The 14,864-nt window shown below is 40.5% G+C and overlaps 1 non-coding gene across 1 annotated transcript; it reads right to left on the bottom strand.

Moving 5' to 3' along the window:
• Window positions 1-1,221: 1,221 nt before the first annotated feature.
• On the bottom strand, window positions 1,222-1,328 carry LOC148580368 (small nucleolar RNA R71). Its single transcript, XR_015894761.1, has one exon. It is a non-coding gene; the product is annotated as a small nucleolar RNA R71 (small nucleolar RNA).
• Between the last annotated feature and the right edge of the window lie 13,536 nt (window positions 1,329-14,864).

The following is a 14,864-nucleotide window of genomic DNA, read 5'->3' as shown; positions in this document are numbered from 1 at the left end:
AATGAGTGAGTAGTTCCCTCACTTGATGGGGAGTTGATTGAAAGGAACTCTTGAGTTAGAAGGATTGAAAGAAAAATTGTAATTGGGTTAACTGTTGAATTGTTATCTAATCACTAACACCAATCCCTTTGAACTAAGTGGGTTGCAACTCGTGAATAGATCTAGCATTCCAACTTGTTTGACTTTCCCTTACCTAGTAAAGGATAACTAAACAGAACAACCATTAATTACAAATTAACCTTGAGATCATTCCATCAATAATAGAGATTTCAACTAATCAACTCCCAGTCAAGGCTTTTATTCATATTATTTAAATTTCCCCTTTTTAATTTTCCCTCTACTTAACTCAATTTCTTGGAACATCTGATTAATAAAATAGCACACTTTTCTGCAACTCGTTGGGAGACGACCTGGGAGTTAAACTCCCAGTGATTTTTAATTTAAACTCTCTGTGACATATTTCTAAATTGATAGGCAGATTTTCGGTGAGTTAAGAACTATACTTGCAACGTAACTATTTTAATAATTTTTAATTCATCAACATCTGCCCCTCATCAATTTTTGGAGCCGTTGCCGGGGAGTTGCAATAGAGTGCTAAAGTTATTAATTAGAATTTATTTATTTGTATTTTATTTTATTTTGTTACTATGAGCTGCATGTTTCTTTCGTCAAATGACGCGTTCACTTCCTGATCCGCGCTTGCTAATATTTGATCCTGAAATTGAAAGGACTATTTCACGAATAAGGCGAGAACAGCGTCGGTTAGTCCGCTCTGAGGGCGGATCTGAAAGTGAACTTGAGGAAGAAACCAGCCCCCGTTCTACTGATTCGGTTGTTTTACGTGCAGAAGACATGGCAGCTAGGAGAGTTACCATCCAAGAGGAAGGAGCCCCTGATTTTACAATGCAACCGTTTTAAGCGCATCATCCAGCGGTGGCTACAGATTCTGAAATAAAGACCGCACTACTAAACTTGATGCCCAAGTTTCATGGCCTACCTGCTCAAGAGCCAATCAAGCACTTGAGAGATTTCCAGGCAGCCTGTTCTACTGTCAGGCGTGATGGTACTGATGAAACTTCAAATTTGCTGAAAGCTTTCCCGTTTTCTCTCGAGGGAAAAGCAAGAGAGTGGTACTACACTCAACCTCTGGCAAATGTATCCAACTGGGATACACTCAGAAAGGAGTTTTTGGAGAAATTCTTTCCATCTGAAGTTACTGATAAACTGAGGAAGGATATTTCCACAATTGTTCAGGATGACAATGAAACTCTCTTTGAATACTGGGAGCGCTTCAATAATCTTCTGGAAGCATGCCCCCACCACAGGATTGACACGATAGTGTTGCTTAGCTATGTCACACAGGGCATGAGGCCCCAAGATAAGACCACATTGGAAAGTGCTAGCAATGGGTCTATGAAGAAGTACAAGACCACCGATGAGGCTTGGCAATTGATCAGTGATTTAGCTGAATCTACTAGGAACCACAGGCAAAAGCAAGGCCGTTCAAAAGTCGTTACAGAAGTATCCTCTAATAGAGAGACTGCTGCTCTAGCTCAGAGTATATGCGAGATAACCAACTTGCTGAAGCAGATGCAATTGAATCAACAGCAAGCTCAGCAAGCTCCTCCACCACAGCAAAACCAACAACTAGTTCCACAAAGAATTTGCGGAATCTGTGCTGATTATAGCCATTGCACTGATGAATGCCCGCAGCTCCAACAAGAAGACAACATGGTGGCATCCACTCATAACTTCTATGACCGCCCCAACCAAGGGTACAATCAAAGTGGAAATAATAACCATGGATGGCAGGACAATTCTAACCAGAATTGGAGGGACAACAATAACAGAGGAGGCAGAGATAATCAGGAAAATCAGAGGTGGAATAATAACAACAACAGGCAGCAGAATCAACCTTACAGAGCACCTCACCTGAGGCAAAACCAAGGACCACAGAACAATCAACAGCAGACATCTCAATTTACTCATTCTTCTTTATCTCCTAATGAAGAGCTACTTCAATCTTTTGAGCGAAGACAACAGACCATGGAAAATACATGAATAGTATTAATGCCAGTCTGAATGGTCTCACCTCTACTTTGCAAGCTCTTATGTCACAGATTGGATCAATGCAAAATTCCAGTAACCAACCTTCAAGCTCCACTGGAATCCCCTCTCAACCATTACCCAATCCAAAGGGAGGCATTAATGCCATCACCCTAAGGTCTGGAACCACACTGCAGGAGAGGAATCAGGAGGAACCAAGCCCACCAGAACACACCTCAGCTGAAGAGGTAATAGAAATAGAAGATGTTGAAGAGGAAGAGGACATACAGGACATAGCTGAAGAAGAAATAGCTCAACCACAGGAGGAAGCACCAAAAGGCGCAGACACCATAGAGAATACTACTCCAATTCCATTTCCACAACTTGCAAGGAAGCCCAGGAAGCAGCTGGAACCCGACCCCAAAATGGTAGAAATATTCAAAAAGGTTGAGGTAACTGTTCCTCTTTTTGATGTTATTCAGCAGGTACCTAAATATGCAAAGTTTCTAAAAGACTTGTGTATCCATAAAGACAAAATTAATGAATTAGAAACTATTCCTTTAGGTAGTTCTATATCTGCTTTAATGGGAGGATTACCTGAAAAATATAGTGATCCAGGTCCTTGTATAGTTAGCTGTACTATTGGTGGTGTAGTAATTTATGATTGCATGTGTGATTTAGGAGCATGTGTCAGTATAATGCCTTTGTCTATATATGATATTTTGAGGCTCCCTCCCTTAAAAAGGTCGGCAGCTCGTTTTATGTTAGCAGATAAAAGCATTATTACAGTGGCTGGAGTTGCTGAAGATGTTTTGGTGAACATTAAAGGACTTACATTTCCCACTGATTTTTATATCTTGGAGATGCCCCATAATGATTCAGATAAGCCATCATCAATCCTACTTGGGAGACCATTCCTGAAGACATCAAAATTCAAATTGGATGCCTTTTCAGGAACATACTCCTTTGAAATAGATGGCCGTATAGTAATCTTCCATCTGAATGGAGTCATTGACAAAACCCCAGAAGATTGTTCTATCTTTCAGTGTGATGTCATAGATGAAAGTGTAGCTGAAGTTCACAAGGAAGAGTTTGAAGAGAGGCACACTGGACAAGGTCCAAGTGTGGGGACCCTCTTAACTGACAATGAGGGCACTTCGTCATTTTCACAAGCTCCAGATAATCCAGAGCCTGCCCATGATCAAAAGTTAGAATTGAATCCCCTCACTCCACATCTCAAATATGCTTATCTTAAAGATGAGCAGAGGTTTCCAATTATCATTGCAAGAGAACTTACTTCTCAACAAGAAGAGCAGTTACTTGATGTGCTGAGGAAGCATAAGAAGGCAATTGGGTGTTGCTTAGCAGACATAGTAGGCATCAACCCTCAAGTATGTGAGCACAGAATATTTTTAGAAAAGGAAGCAAGACCTGTCCGTCAACCCCAAAGAAGATTGAATCCCACCATCTTGGAAGTTGTCAAAAAGGAAGTGACCAAACTATTGGAAGCCGGTATCATATATCCCATTTCAGACAGTGAATGGGTAAGCCCAGTACAAGTGGTGCCCAAGAAGTCTGGAGTCACTACAGTAAAGAATGAGCATGGAGAGCTCATAGCAACTAGAGTTCAGAATGCTTGGAGAGTCTGCATTGATTACAGGCGTCTCAACCAAGCTACCCGTAAGGATCACTATCCACTTCCATTCATTGATCAAATGCTGGATCGCCTGTCAGGTAAATCACATTATTGCTTTTTAGATGGTTACACAGGTTATTTCCAGATTCATATAGCTCCTGAGGATCAGGAAAAGACTACTTTTACATGTCCTTTTAGGACTTATGCTTATAAGAGAATGCCTTTTGGCTTGTGCAATACACTAGCTACTTTCCAAAGGTGCATGATAAGTCTTTTCTATGATCTTATTGAGGACTGTATGGAAGTTTTTATGGATGATTTTAGTGTTTATGGTGATTCTTTTAGCCTTTGCTTAGATGGATTATCTAGAGTATTAGATAGATGTGTTAATACAAACCTTGTATTAAATTTCGAAAAATGTCACTTTATGGTAAAACAAGGAATTGTATTAGGACATGTGGTATCTAATAATGGCATTTTTGTAGACCCAGCAAAGGTGAATGTTATTTCTAGTCTACCTTACCCCTCTTCTGTGAGAGAAGTCCGTTCGTTCCTTGGCCATGCAGGTTTTTACAGGAGATTTATTAAGGACTTTAGTAAGGTCACACTTCCCTTATCCAGATTACTGTAGAAGGATATTGAGTTCGAGTTCAGTGAGGATTGCAAACAAGCGTTTGATAAGCTGAAGACTGCTCTGACTCAAGCTCCAATTGTGAGAGGACCGGACTGGAGCCAGCCATTTGAAATCATGTGCGATGCTTCCAACCATGTAGTAGGAGCAGCGCTGGCTCAGCGTGAAGGTAAGGATCCTTTCGTTATTGCTTATGCGTCTAAGACTTTAGACACTGCCCAGTCCAATTATACTACTACTGAGAAAGAGCTTCTGGCTATTGTTTTTGCTCTGGATAAATTCCGAGCTTATTTACTTGGTACTAGATTAGTAGTGTATTCGGACCATGCAGCTTTAAAGTATTTATTAGCTAAAAAGGAATCCAAACCAAGACTCATACGTTGGATACTGCTGTTACAAGAATTTGATTTAGAAATAAAGGATAGGAGTGGTAATCAGAATTTAGTGGCAGACCACTTGAGTCGCCTGGAGCATATTAAGGATGATTCTACTCCTATAGATGATAATTTTCCTTTTGATAACCTGCAAGCAGTATCTGAGGTAGTCCCTTGGTATGCACCTGTTGCTAATTATTTAGTTAGCCGCACATTTCCTCCAAATTTTTTTAAGCATCAAAGAGACAAGCTGAAAAGCGAGTCTAAATATTATATATGGGGTGACCCGTATTTATGGAGATGTGGCGCTGATCAAGTAATTAGACGTTGTGTGCCTCAATCAGAATTTCAGTCCATTTTAGAGGCCTGTCACTCATCTGAGAGTGGAGGACATTTTGGTCCTCAAAGGACAGCTAGAAAGATCTTAGACTGTGGATTCTGGTGGCCTACCCTTTTTAGAGACGCTGCTGAGTTCTGTAAATCTTGTCTCCCATGCCAGAAATTTGGTAATATATCCAGGAGGGATGAGATGCCTCAATAAATTATGCTTTTCTGTGAAATTTTTGATGTTTGGGGCATTGACTTCATGGGTCCATTTCCAAATTCTAATGGATATTTTTATATATTGTTAGCTGTGGATTATGTTTCCAAATGGGTGGAAGAAATTCCTACCTGCACTGATGATGCTAACACTGTTGTTTCCTTTGTGAGAAACCATATTATATGTCGCTTCGGATCACCACGAGCAATCGTGAGCGATCAAGGCACCCATTTTTGTAACAGGAGACTGACAGGATTAATGAAGAAGCATGGGATAATTCATAAAGTTGCAACAGCTTACCATCCCCAAACTAATGGGCAAGCCGAGGTGTCAAACAGAGAAATTAAGCGTATCTTGCAAAAGATAGTAAAGCCTTATAGAAAAGACTGGAGCACCAGGCTATAAGATGCACTATGGGCATACAGAACAGCATACAAGACACACATTGGGATGAGGCCTTTCCACTTGGTTTATGGAAAAGCTTGTCATCTCCCAGTTGAACTAGAACACAGAGCCTTTTGGGCAGTTAAGGAGTGCAACATGGGAATTGAGAAAGCCGGAGCTGAAAGGAAGTTACAACTGCAGGAACTGGAGAGCCTTCGCCTAGAAGCTTATGAAAACTCCAGAATATACAAGGAAAAGATGAAGGCTGTACATGATCAAAACATCAAGAAGAAAGAGTTCCAACCTGGGGATTTAGTCCTCCTTTACAAATCTCGACTGAGGCTTATGCCAAGCAAGTTGAGATCAAGATGGGAAGGTCCATACAGAGTAGAGAAGGCCAAACCGTATGGAGTTTATCACCTAAGCCATCCTTCAAGCTCTGAACTTATTAAGGTTAATGGACAACACCTGAAGCTGTACCATGGCGAGAAGGTACAGAGAAACAAGGAGCTTGAGATCTTCCTCTTGGAAGATCCCCACATAGCAGAAGATTGAGCTAGTGGAGCGTCCAACTTACGGACGTTAAAGCAAAGTGCTAGGTGGGAGACAACCCACCATGGTATGATCGTTCTTTTCTTTATTTTTAGTTTTTCTTATTCAATAACTCTTCTCTTTCGTAGTACTTTCGTGCATCTGCATCTACATATTCCAAAAAAAAAAAAAAAATTTTGCTAAGCGACGCGATCGCATCAGCGACGCGTCCGCATCACTGGGAGAGTAAAGAAAAATAAAAATGAACAGAGAGTTACACTGGAGTGTGGCTTGAGGCGTGCCCATGGCACAAATCAACCCACGCGACCGCGTGCCCCACACGGCCGCGTGCTCTGAGTTTTCAACATAAAAGGGTGCACAATGAAATATTGTGCGAGAGTGATGCTGGATTCGTGCTGGAGGCACAATCCTTATCACGCGACCGCGTTGCCGATGCGGCCGCGTCATCTGTTTTCGGACGCACACTCACGCGATCGCGTGACCGACGCGATCGCGCCACCCTAATTTTGGCAACTAAATTAATTTGAACAGAGAGTTGTGTTGATGCGAGGCTGCACTCGCGCCAGAAGCATAATATGGGTCACGCGACCGTGGGACCGACGCGATCGCGTCACCACACTTGAAGCGCATCCACGCGAACGCGTGCCCCACGCAGCCGCGTCGCATGCGCCGCACAGCTCATCCAAAAATTGCCACATATCTTATCTTTCTCTCCTCCAAATCCTAATTTTTCTTTTCCCTCCTTATTTCTTCCTTCTCCCTTCTTCTTTAAATCTCACCTATCACTCTCTCTCTCTCTCACCTCCATTACCACGGTTCTATTTTCTTCTTCCTTCCTCTCTTTTCTATCATTTAATATATTATTTTATATATTATTTTTCTTTTTATTATTCATATTTTCTTTCTTTTTCTTTTTCCTTTTACATGGTGTTAGAAATTTTTTGAGTCATTATCCCTCATTATATGCTTGTGGATTGTTGCAAATTGTTTGACAATTATTTTTATTCTATTTAAGGGATTGCTTGCATGTTCACCTTCATATTTTCTATGCCTTATTCATCATGCATGCTATGTGTTTGTGAAAAGGCTCAAATGGCATTATGTACTTCTCTATGTTGTTATACTATTCAATGCTTGCTTTTCACAACTTCCCTTTACCATTGTATTAATTGAATTTAATTGTCATTACAAACGTGATGGTTTGTCACAAAGTATTGCTTGGTCTATGCTACTCATGCCCTTTTCCGGCATGCCAATAAACACCTTTCATTCACTTATCTCTACATGCACTAGCTATTTTCCATTGTTGGCTTTTCACATGTACTCGCGAGCACGTGATAATGTCAGTATATCTTAATGTGCATCCATCACCCTCTTTTTCGTTTCCTTCCTTGCTATATATCTATTTGAATTTAATTTACTTTCTCCTCTCTTTTCAGGATGGCCACCAAGAAAGGAAAAGAGAAAGCGACTCCTAAACCCCCAGCAAGAAGAGGCACTAAAAGAGCATTAGTGGCAGAGGCTTCTTCAACCGCAGTCAAGCCCTCAACAAAAAGAGTTAAGAGGATAATAAATGTTGATGAAAAGGAGAAAGCCTTTCCAGCAAAGGACACTGCGCGATTTCCCAATCGCTACTGTGAGCAGATGTTCCCTATCCTAGCAGAAAGGAACTATAATAATGAATACCTTCTTATCCTCCCGTCCAATATTGCTACCTTTATTGAGCCGCAAATTGAACGAAGAAAATGGGGTTTCCTACGGAGACAGCCAAGGCAGGTCAATCTTTCTTGGGTAGTTGAGTTCTACTCTAACTTCTACATGCCAACTGTAACGGCCTAGACCCGAAGAAACGGCGCCTTTTCGGGATCAAACGGAATTTTTACAGAGTTTTTAGGAATTTCTATGCATATAAGCACCTCCACTGCACAGGTGCTGCGTCATCAAGCTGCTGAGTCAGCAGCTTGATTGCACAGGACACCTCTCCTAATCTAAGTAGGCACGTCGCGAAGAGTTGCATTTTTGAGCCACTTCGGGCCCGAATTTCAAAATTCTGATTTCCGTGGTTAGTCTCTATGTGATGAGCCGGTCACGAATTTCGAGAGAAAAATTATATTAATATAATATTCATATATTATTATTTTATTCAGAATATTATATTATTATCTTCTCTACTGTGATTAATGTTGATCCATGTTTAGTAATATAATAACTGAGCTTGAAATTTACTGGTAACGGATAATACCGACATTCTTAGATGAACTTAGCACTGCTAATGCTTCATCATATACCTTTTATTCTTATGATTATCCAGTTACTAGTGTCATTTACACTAAGTAACTTAATGTTTATCCATTAGTAGTGTAATTACTTAAGTTTTAATACATCTAGCTTTAGTAATTATCCTTTTCTAAGATATTTTGACAAGTAACTTTTGGATAATCATCATCCAAAAGCCACGGCCTCCCTAGGACAGCTTGGCTATCATTTTTGTTTTTGGAAAAGCTTAGAACACCATGAAAGAAAACCATGAAGCTTCCATGAACACCTGAGCTACTTTCTTCGTTCTTTCTCAAACCGAAACCCCTATCAAAAAGCTAATCTTACCAAAGTGTTCACCCCTTCCTCCTCTTCATTTCTATGTCACTTTTCATGGAGTAAATCAAGGTATGAAGGCTGCTCCTCCTCTTTGAAGATTCGGCCATGGTGGTTCCTTAAGTTAATGATGTTTTCTTCATGTATTCTCTTAGGATCTCTTATTCAATCACCAAAAGCTCCAAGAAAACGTGATTTCTAGTTACCTTAAGGTGAGGAAAACCTTCTTTTCATCATCATGAAGCTTCAGCCTTCATGGTTCATAAGATTCTAAAGTTGTTTTTTATGTTAAAATAGGCGTAAAAGTGCTTCTGGAAGCTTGTTTTTAGTGCAATCTCGGACAGCAGCAAAGGAGGTAAGGTTTGGTAAATTAATCAATGATTGGCTGTGTTCTTGAAGTGTTAAACCAGATCTTGTTGCTTGAGATTTGATTTTGGGTGTTTGTGTGATGGTTTGATTATGGAAACTTGTTGTTTAATGCTTGAAAATCATGTTTATGATGGTTTGAAGTGGCTGTTGGTGCTGCTGGAAAATGTGACATTCCAGCCATGAAAATCATGATTTTTGATGCTTATTTGATCTGTATTTGATGGCTGAAAAGTTTCTCTTTGGTTTGATAAAAATCAGGTTCAAATCGGTTTTCGAAAAGATTGAAAAACTAGCCGAAAATCAAGCAGAAATCTAATGAACTTTTGGAAAAAAAATGTTTTTGGTTTTTGGAAGAACATGAAAACGTGTATTCAAGGAGTTTTGGGGTCAAAATGCAATTATTAAAAAGTTTGGGGTTGAAAATTAATTAATCAAAAGTTGAGGGGCTAAAGTGCAAATATTAAAAGTTATAGGGGTCAAAGTGCAATTTCCAAGAAGTCCGAGGGTCAAAATGCAATTTTTGAAAGTTAAATAAAATATTATTATTTTAATAATAAAATATTAATATATTATTTTATTAATAATATTATTTTAATAGTAATATTATTTTATTAATAATAATAAAATATTGATAAAAAGACAGTTTTCCCTGAAAGCCTCAGGAAGGCAGATTTGAGTCCAGAATTCTCTAATTTCCTTTACTAAACACCTAAGAAAAGGTATAAGAGAAGATATAGAGGTATATGAGGTAAAGAAACAAGATTTTGAAACCTGTGTTTAAGTTAAAGAGAAAAGGAGTTAAAAGTGATATAGCTGTGTACCTGACCTTACAGAGTTAACAGAGAATTATAAAATGAGCTTTCTGTGATGTTCTAATGCTTGATTTATGATGATTGCTAAGTGATGGAGAGTATGGTTATATGTGAATTATGAGCCTTCAGGCAATGCTTGTGAATGTTGTGCGGGGACGCCCGTATTGTGATGTTGCTTCCCAGATAGGCTGCAGTAGAGTAGTACTAGCCCTGCAAGCTGAATGCTTGGTAGAGGCCTGACTCGCATACCTGGGATATATTGAGATTTGAGCAAATACCAGTCCTACAAGTCGAGAGTACTTGGTAGAGGGTATGCGGTACTTAATCTGGGATTAAGTTCTGGGAAGGCCTTATGTGACCTGGAGGGTCGGATTGCGTCGGGTGCGGGTCGAAACCGACAAATGAGCTCATTACCTGCAGTAGGGACAGACATGCATCATACTTGTTTGTGCATTATTTATTGCTTATCTTCTTGTGTTCTTGTTCTATTCCTTGTTTGTTTGAGCATAACTGTGTGATTGCATATTAATGTGTGAATGTGCATTTATTTCCTATTTTCTCTCTTGTTCATGTGTTAGTTTATGTTGCTGTTATGTACATATTACTCTACATTTATTTATACCTCTATGACCGCGGACATTATAAATGAACTTAACTATAAACCCTGACCTTACTAAGAACTCCCCAGTTCTTACCCCTTACACCTCTACAGATGGACACGGGAGTCCTATTCTACGAGATTGATCCACCGTACATCCACGAGGACCCGGTGCGTGGCGAGTATTACATCTACTGTGCGGTACCTTGTATCCGTAATTATGTAGTTCATGGTAGACCTTTCCAGTACCCTATTAGGACAGCATACTTTAATCTTGATGCACCCTATGACTTTCCTTTATCTTGGTTACACCCCGGCGAACCTGGGATACCTCATCCTGAGGAGCAGATGCCACCTCCACCTGACTATCCTCCTCCACCTAAACCTCCTCTACCTGATGAGCCTATACCTGCCCAGCATATCTATGAGGCACCTCCTGCACCTTTTGTTCTTGATGAGTGGGGTGTTCCTGTGTTACCACCCGAGCTTGATCCTTTACCTGAGCCGATCGAGCCTCCTGTCTTTGATGAGCAGCAGGGACATGAGTATGATCAGATCATGGAGGCCCCACCTCCTTCTCCAGACTGTATTTTGTTTGGTAGCTATCCTTTTATGGTTCCTGTGGCCAGCAGTGGTTCCTCTGCTATCACTCCAGCAAAAGAAGAGGACGAGGAAGAAGAAGATTCAGAGGAAGATCCTAACTTCATATTTATCTCCTCTCACAGCGATGACGATGAGCCAGGCGAGGCGCCAGCAGGCGAGCATCACCATTCGCCCGGTGATTTTTCGTGAGGTACTCTGGACTAGGATTGAGGAGACTTTTTGAGACGCCTAGTCTAACTTCAGTACATTAGAGTGTCTCCCTCACTTTTGTTAGCATGGTTAGAGGGAATAGGCATATCATAGAGTTAGGCTAGCCTGAGTGCCAGCTTAGGGGCTTTTGGTCAGGCCAGGCCCTGGGGCGTCTTATGTACATATGTATATACTTTATGAGTCACTGACTTAGGGGTGCTGTACTATAGCTCTATGCTTATATAACTGAGCCACTTCTATAACATGATGTATATTATAGTGTGTTGTTCCATATTCTGTTATCTTTTGTCTTATGTATGTGAACGTTTAATTATCCCTTGATATATGGAAGGTATGCGACTTTAAATTATTCTTGTTAAAAAAATATTTACTTGTAAAATTCGCGGGGTTTTAACAACGTACAGGCTTATATTTATTAATTAATAATACAAAAAGGAAAAAAAATAAGTTGGTAACATTCGATTTCTAGTATGATCTAGACATACTAGAAGTTGGGTCGTTACAGTTGGTATCAGAGCGGTTCTTCCTGTTAGAGCCTGGGGAATGGACTGAATCATGCTTTATTGCATGCTCTGTGGTGTGTCTCATGCTTATAGGGTATCCATGTGATATGTGTTGCATGAATGTCTTTGTGCTTTCATTCTGATAATGTTCATGCCCAACTTGAGGTATTAAGACTGATCACCTTGGTATTGATTGTTTGGTATGAACAGAATCATGATGCCTCCACGGAGACGTAGCGATCGGGAAGGGTCTACTGTTAACAATCCGCCACAAAACGATGATAATCTGTTTGCTGCGATTCATGCTATGGCTGAGGCTGTGCGTGAAACGGCGACTGCTACTACCCGAGCAGTTAACCATCTGGGGGAACGTAATGGAGAGCGTAACAATAACCGTAATGGTGAGAATGGTGGGAACGGTGATAGAGATAACATGAATCATGATAGGCCTATGACATTAGCTGCTTTCTTGAAAGTTAATCCACCGAAGTTCAAGGGTACGACTGTAGCAACTGAAGCTGATAATTGGTTCAGAGGCATAGAAAGGTTCTTGAGGGCACAGCATGTCCCGGAAGAACAGTATGTAGAATTTGCTACTTATATGTTGGAAGGGGATGCTCAGCACTGGTGGCAGGGCATTCAACGTTTACTCCAGCAAGATGAGGGTAATATTTTGTGGGATGTTTTCAAAGAAGAGTTCTATAAGAAGTACTTTCCTAGAGCTACTCGTGAAGCAAAGGAGATGGAGTTGATGCAGTTAAAACAGGGAAGTATGTCTGTTGTTGAGTATACAAGGAAGTTTGAAGATTTATGTCATTTTTCCAAGGTTTGCCAAGGGAATCCAGCAGATTTCGAAGAGTGGAAATGTTTGAAATTTGAAGGGGGACTCCGTGAAGATTTGTTGAACACAGTGGTTCCATTGGAAATACGGAATTTTGCGGAGTTGGTTAATAAGAGTCAGCTAGTAGAGGACTGTGCTAAGAAGATAGCTGCAGCTCAGCTGAATCGCCCAGGATCTTGTTTTCAGAATTATAATCGGTATACAGCTCCTCAGGGAAGGAATTTTAAGCAGGGAGTAATGCCTTCACGAAGGTACAATCAGAATAGAAATGTTCATGCACGTCCTACAGGAGGGAGTGGAGGAAGAATGAGACAGGATATGGGTAAGCGACCTCAGCAGGCGCAGATGCGACCAGTATGTAGGCAGTGCGGAAAGGAGCATGGAGGTAGACCTTGTCAGCTTACAGGCGTTATCTGTTTTTCTTGTGGTAAGCCTGGACATATGGCTAAGGACTGTCTGAAGAAGCCAATACAAGGAATAGATAGGCCGCGACAGCAAGGACGTGTGTTTGCTATGACTGCTGATGACGCAATGAAATCAGACTCCCTAATTCAAGGTCAGTGTTATGTCAAATCTCGACTCTTAACTGTACTGTATGACTCTGGTGCATCACATTCATTTATTTTTGAGACTGTTGCGCATGAGTTGGGATTAGATTTCACCATGTTAGATTATAATCTAATTGTTCGTACACCCACATCTCAAAATGCCTTGACTAATCAAGTATGTCAACAGGTGCCTTTTGTTATTGAGGCTAGGACTTTTATACATGACCTGGTTTGTTTGCCTTTGTGTGGTTTAGATATTATCTTAGGTCTAGATTGGTTGTCCAAGCATCATGTTTTCCTTGATTGTTTTAAATGAATTGCTACATTTCCATCATCTGAAATGCACATTGAACCAGTTGAGTCTTGTACTTTCTATTTGAATTCCCTAAGAGTTATTTCTAGTAATAGTGGGTTAGAGGGTTACGTTCTACTATCGGCTATCTCAGAAACTAATGAACAAGACTTGGAGCAAATCCGAGTGGTGAAGGAGTTTCCTGATGTTTTTCCGGATGATATACCTGAGTTTCACCTCAGAGAGAGATAGAGTTTAGCATTGATCTGGTTCCTGGAGCCGGACCAATTTCTATAGAACCGTATCGGATGTCACCGTTGGAACTAGCAGAGTTAAAGAAGCAGTTGAATGAATTGCTGGGGAAGAAGTTTATTCGTCCGAGTGTATCACCATGGGGAGCTCCAGTGTTACTAGTAAAGAAGAAGGATGGTAGAATGAGGTTATGTGTGGATTATCGGCAATTGAACAAGATCACAATCAAGAACAAGTATCCACTCCCAAGGATAGATGATCTGATGGACCAACTGAGAGGTGCGACAGTATTCTCGAAGATTGATTTGTGGTTAGGTTACAATCAAATCCGGGTGAAGGAATCAGATATACCTAAGACTGCCTTTCAAACTAGGTACGATCACTATGAGTATACGGTTATGTCCTTTGGACTGACTAATGCTCCTGCTGTATTCATGGATTATATGAATCGCATTTTTCGTCCGTATCTAGATCAGTTTGTGGTAGTCTTTATAGATGATATCCTCATCTATTTTAAGACAAAAGAAGAACATGGAGAGCATTTAAGGATTGTGTTGCAAATATTAAGAGCACGGAAGCTATATGCGAAGTTGTCGAAATGTGAGTTTTGGGTGACAGAAGTGGCATTTTTGGGACATGTGATCACACGAGATGGAATAACTGTAGATCCTTTAAAGATCGAGGCCGTAGTACAATGGAAGCAACCCAAGACAGTTACAGAAGTTCGCAGTTTCTTGGGGTTAGCAGGATACTATCGGCGGTTTATCAAGGGTTTTTCACAGATAGTTTACCTTTGACTTGCCTTACTAGGAAGGAAGTTCCGTTTGAGTGGACAGAGAAGTGTGAAGAAAGCTTTGAAACTTTAAAGGAAAAGTTGACGACGGCACCAGTTTTGGTGTTACCAGACCCACAGGAACCTTTTGAGGTGTATTGTGATGCTTCTTCTAAGGTACTTGGATGTGTATTGATGCAGCATAGGAATGTGGTAGCTTATGCTTCGAGACAACTAAGACCTCACGAAAGGAACTATCCGACACATGATTTGGAATTAGCAGCAGTGGTCTTTGCACTGAAGATTTG

Source organism: Arachis ipaensis, chromosome B10 (assembly GCF_059453495.1).
Source record: "Arachis ipaensis isolate K30076 ecotype BB chromosome B10, ASM5945349v1, whole genome shotgun sequence".
Taxonomy (NCBI): domain Eukaryota; kingdom Viridiplantae; phylum Streptophyta; class Magnoliopsida; order Fabales; family Fabaceae; genus Arachis; species Arachis ipaensis.
This window is presented reverse-complemented; position numbering and strand designations above follow the sequence as displayed.